Below are 6,166 nucleotides of genomic sequence, written 5' to 3' on the forward strand. Positions count from 1 at the left end.
CTGGCCTCTTTAATTGCCTCAAGTGCCCACTTTCCAGCTATGGCCACTCTCATGGAATCAGTTGCCTCATTGTATTGGATTCTATTGTATTGCATGGAACTGGGGACCTACCAACGACGGAGAGGCTTCGTCCCCGCCGTAGCCCTCAGTGACTCACAACCCCACAACAGGCTACAGCAGTCCACTCAGCCCACCGCCGCCCCACACAGAACCCAGGGTTAAACTGCCTCATACTGAAACCAGAATATGTTGCTAGCAAGTGAAGAACCTCACACCAGTACCAAAATACTTTATTGAAGGCATAATAACATTCGAAAATGATAAAATAGCATAAACTCAAATTATAGAAATGTTTATAGGCAAAACAACGTTCGAAAACCAAGGACACACAAGAGAAAAAATTAGAGCATTGCAAAATGTATCTTGTAACAGAGCTACCAACTCGAGAAACAGTTGTATATTATATCTTTGTCAGTTGGGAGTCTAATGATAACATTTGCCGTTTGACACTAGCGGAAGCGTGGGTATGGCTGCACATCGCAGGATCTTTAAGTTCACTTTTTAGATAACTTCCCGATGTCAAACTCAATTCTTTGTTCAAAAAACTCTAAGCTTCGTTTTAGGAAGAAAAATAAAAAACTGTTTTTTGAAGAAAATTCACAAGCAAGCGATCTTAAGCACAGAGTCCACGAATAGGGAATCCTTCTAGTGAGAATACGGGCTGCGAATGGGTAAAACCACTGATGTAAGTACCTTTAATTAAGAGCATATTATTGTGACCCCGCCCCTGGGAACGAGCTTATCGGAAACGGCAAGTCTGGTCGGCTATTCGCATGCTGTCGTCGTGAACATCTACGGAAAGTGGTTGAAGAACAGTGATATCATGAGTGGGTTACAAGATGTATGTTCACGCATCAACACCTAGCGAGGAGATTGGAGGATTGACGTTCTGTATTGTTAAGTCAGAATAGTTGGCAATCTGTGGCCGACGACCACTACGTATTTCTATGTTGACCTAACGACGTCGTCAATTATGACTGCAGTGCAATTTGTATTATCGAGATTGAACAGTAGACCAATGGAAACGTGTCTCCCGGGCGGATGAATCACGTTTCTTGGCGCACCAGGTCGATTGCCACGTCTACATACGCTACTCGATACATGCACCGCGCCACAGACGCAGGATAGTGAACGCTGAGTTATGCTACTTGGGACATTTACCTTGGACTCCATGGAGCCTGTGGTAGTAATCGGAGGAACTATGACACCTGGGGACTACGTGAACATTATAGCAGACTACTTGAATCCTTTTATGCTTAATGTCTTCCACGACGTCGATGGCATCTTCTGGCAGAATAACTGTCCGTGTAACAGTCCCCCTGTAGTGCTACCGTATAGTGGTTTGAGCATCATGATAGAGAACTCAAGTTAATTTGTTGGCCACCAAACTCGCCTGATCTGATACCGATGGAACATATCTGGACGCCATCAAGTGTAAGCCCAGCTCTCACAACCACCGGCCCGTACTTTACGAGGACGGCGTGATCTGTGCGTAGACATATGGTACTATACTGCTGTACTGCATTCCAAAGGGTGGCCATTGTACTATTAAGCAGGTAATCGTAACGGTTAGGCTCATCAGTATATTTTTACTTTTTTTTTTTTTTTTAGTCATCAGTCTTCTGACTGGTTGGATGCGGCCCGCGACGAATTCCTCTCCTGTGCCAGCCTTTTCATCCCAGAGTAGCACTTGCAACCTACATCCTCAATTATTTGCTGCACGTATTCCAATGACTGTACAACTCTACCGTTTTTGCCTTGTACAGCTCCCTCTAGTACCTTGCAAGTCATTCCCTGATGTCTTAACAGATGTCCTATCATCCTGCCCCTCTCCTGGTCAATGTTTTCCACATATTTCTGTCCTTTCCGATTCTGCACAGAACCTCCTCATTCCTCACTTTATCAGTCCACTTAATTTTCAACATTCGTCTATAGCACCACGTCTCAAATGCTCCGATTCTCTTCTGTTCCGGTTTTCCCATATCCATGTTTCACTACCATACAATGCTGTGCTCCAAACGTACATTTTCAGAAATTTCTTCCTCAGATTAAGGCCTATATTTGATACTAGTGGACTTCTCTTGGCCAGGAATGCCTTTTCTGCAAGTGCTGGTCTGCTTTTGATGTCCTCTTTGCTCTGTCCGTCACTGGTTACTTTGCTGCCTAGGTAACAGAATTCCTTAACTTCATCTACTTCGTGACCATCAATCCTGACGTTAAGTTTCTCGCTGTTCTCATTTCCGCTATTTCTCATTACTTTCGTCTTTCTTCGATTTACTCTCAGCCCATATTCTGTACTCATTAGACTATTCATTCCATTTAGCAGATCATTTCATTCTTCTTCACTTTCACTCAGGATAACAATGTCATCAGCGAATCGTATCATTCGTATCCTTTCACCTTGAATTTTAATTCCACTCCTGAATCTTTCTTTTATTCCCATCATTTCTTCTTACTTATTAAAATATTCTTGGCTATCGTGGCGTGGTCGGATGAATTTCTTAACGAAACCCAGCGTTTCGTCCCCATCTGCGGAGAACTTCTCCAAGAGGTGATGTAACTTGGATGAATGTCCGATACACAATCTGGCTCGCTACTAACTGTGCTGGTATTTCGTTTGTGCGTGCTCCCGCGCAAAGGCGTGGCGTTACATGTTTTAAAAAATACGAACATCAGAGGGCATTGTCGGTTTCTCCGTGCGCTATCTCTGTCACCACACGGTGAAAAATCGGTACGCATCTAGTATACCACTCAATCTACATACAATTTCGTTTCATACCGTCCTCCTTCTGTTATGAAAATTTGTGGCGCCAGGCCTGTGAGCGGGATGTGTTTGATTATTTGAGCAGCAAAATAAGTGACGAGGGCTATAAAATGCAGAGGGAAAACAGCAAGCAAAGCATTTATTAAAAACAGAAATTTGTTAACATCGAAAGTAAATTTAAATGATAGGAAGTGTTTTCTGGAGGTGTAAGGGACGATCAAAAAGATTCCGTTCGAAAGCCACACTGACCCCTCGCCTTCATGTCGGTGCTTATATATCCGCATTGGAGTCGCACTGGGTTGCATATACGCTGCAGTAACACCTTCAAATGGGAACTTTTCGATAGCCTTTTATGTTTGTCTGGAGTGTAGTCTTGCAAGGAAATTAAATGTGACCATAGCATCTTCCTGCAGGATAATTATTCGTGTCACAAAGACAGAATCGTGCTGTAGTGGTTTTGAGGAGCATTACAGTGAACTCAAGATGATGCGTTGGTCACCATCTGGAAGGAACGCATCTGGGACACTACCGGACGTCAGCTCCGCTCCCACAAACTACCTGACCGTAATTTAGGGGAACTGCGTGCTATGTGCACACACTGTTGTTGCAACATACCTCAAGAAATGTTGCTAGGAGTTGCACCCTTACCACGCAGAATCACTGTTGTTCTGCGTTCAAAAGTTGTAGCAACGCGCTAGTCAGCAGGTGGTCATAATATTTTGGATCATATGCGTGTAACACCAACAACGCCCTCTCTGCCTGAGAAGTCAGTGCATATCCACCAAACAAAGAAATACATGAAATCAAATTTCACCGCCGACTTCAAACAACGTAATATCAGCGCGTGAGTTATAACGGGGCAGAATGATCGCTCTTTGCTATACTGTTACGTGCCAGCTACCGCAATACGTTGTTTTGAAAATACGAAGGCGTACTGAAGAGTAATGCCTCCGAATTTTTATGACAAAACTTTTGAAGTTTTTTAAATAAAGCAAACGTTATAAACATTCTACATTTTTATAATTCAGGTCTACATATTTCCAGCCCTGTCTCACTAGAGAGCTCCGAAATGTAACGTGTAACATGAGGTGTGTAACATAACTACTTTGGTACGTGAGAAACAGCGTGCTGTAATCGAGTTTCGAATGAGTTCGTCCACACATGGAGCATCCTCTCCTCCAGCATGACAATGTCAGACCACATATGATCCCTGCGGCATCTGGAACAATCCGTCGCCTTGGGTTCACTATCATCGATTATCCTCCACACAGTCCCAACTTGGCCCCACCCGACTTCCATCTGTTTCAAAACTTAAAGAACACCTTCGCGGACTTCACTTTGATACCGAAGAAGATGTGCAAGCAGGTGTGAGGTTGTAGCTCCGTCAACTAAGTCATTCATTCTACAGTGGCGGTATCAACAAACTGGTCTCTGGTTGGGATAAATGTGTTTGTCGCGGAGGTGACTGTATTAAGAAATAAATATGTAGTCATGAAGAATAAATATGTAAAATGTTAATAAAGTTTATTTTATTTAAAAAGCTTTAGGAGTTTTCACATAAAAAATTTGGGGGAATTATTTTTCAGCAGGCCCTCGTAATAATTCACGTCTCTTATCTAATTGATACATAAAGTAACAATATGTATTTTCAAGCTAATTTCGTCAAGAAGTCGAACTGACTAAAGGATTCCAGTTCATTACAATTTTAATTATTGCCCACAAATTCGCAATTCAACTCTTTGTTGTTACAAAGAAATAGATCATTAATGTATCTGACTATCGTTAATTAAGGACCCGCGCGGTTGCCCGTGGGGTCTAACGCACGGCTTTCCGAGCGGGAACGAGCGCCCGTCCCCGGCACGAACCCGCCCGACGGATTTGTGTCGAGGTCCGGTGAGCCGGCCGGTCTGTGGATGGTTTTTAGGCGGTTTTCCATCTGCCTCGGCAAATGCGGGCTGGTTCCTCTTATTGCGCCTCAGCAACACTATGTCGGCGATTGCTGCGCAAACCAGTCCACCACGTACGCGTACACCACCATTACTCTACCACGCAAACATAGGTGTTACACTCGTCTGGTGTGAGACGTTCCCTGGAGGATCAACCAGGGGGCCGAACCGCACAATAACCCTGGGTTCGGTGTGGGGCGGCGGAGGGGTGAAGTGGACTGCGGTAGTCGTCGTGAGGTTGCGGACCACTGAGGCAGCTGTGGGGACGGAGCCTCTCCGTCGTTTCTAGGTCCCCGGTTAACATAACATAACATCGTTAGTTAAAATAATGGTGAGAGTTTTCCCTACGATCCTCATCAAGACTCTTACGAGTGCAGCAGTGCAGATAATAGTTCTGGATCCTCCGATCAGTGTTTCCGAAAGCCGGTAGTGTAACATTTCACACAGTTTGGCTCGAGTGCGTCGATTCTGGCCGCGTAAGGGTGCGCGAGAGATTTCTTTTTTCGGCCATTATCCACTCAGGCAGCCTTTGCGAGACTTCGCACGACGGCATGGCTTCGTGTGGGAAGAGAAAAGAAGGATTTGCTGATTCCCGGTGGTAATAAGCACACCGGACAAAAATTAATCACCCCCAGGAGACATCTCGCTAATACTGTGTAACACCGCCTTTAGACTTCACTGTTATGGATTGGCAAGAGAGCCAACCCGGTTTTGAGAGGAAGCCGAAAGGCACGCGTTTTAGCTCACGCAGGCTGGCGTGAGGTCTGGAACAGGACAAGGAAATTAGACTAGCAAAAAAGGACGTAGCTGTGGAATACTTAACTTTAATCCATAAATGGTGAACATCGCTCTTGACGGTACATGTTTTACAGCATCAATAGTAACGTAATGGCGCCTTGCTAGGTCGTAGCAAATGACGTAGCTGAAGGCTATGCTAACTATCGTCTCGGCAAATGAGAGCGTATTTTGTCAGTGAACCATCGCTAGCAAAGTCGACTGTACAACTAGGGCGAGTGCTAGGAAGTCTCTCTAGACCTGCCGTGTGGCGGCGCTCGGTCTGCAATCACTGATAGTGGCGACACGCGGGTCCGACGTATACTAACGGACCGCGGCCGATTTAAAGGCTACCACCTAGCAAGTGTGGTGTCTGGCGATGACACCACATTCACAATGGCCTCAGTTCGGCGAGGAAGAGTGTCTCAAGGTTTCTTCGGGTGTACCATATACATCTAAAGCGATAACTAGATCCCGCAGATTTACCAAATTGTGGGGATGCTGATTACTGCGTTTGACCTGCAGTTCCCCATAGTCCCAGAAATTTCTGTGGGATTAAGATCTGGTAATTTAGCGAGGTAATCGAGGTGCAGTAGTATACCTGAGTCAACCGTTTCATTCA

This window comes from Schistocerca piceifrons, chromosome X (assembly GCF_021461385.2).
Source record: "Schistocerca piceifrons isolate TAMUIC-IGC-003096 chromosome X, iqSchPice1.1, whole genome shotgun sequence".
NCBI lineage: Eukaryota > Metazoa > Arthropoda > Insecta > Orthoptera > Acrididae > Schistocerca > Schistocerca piceifrons.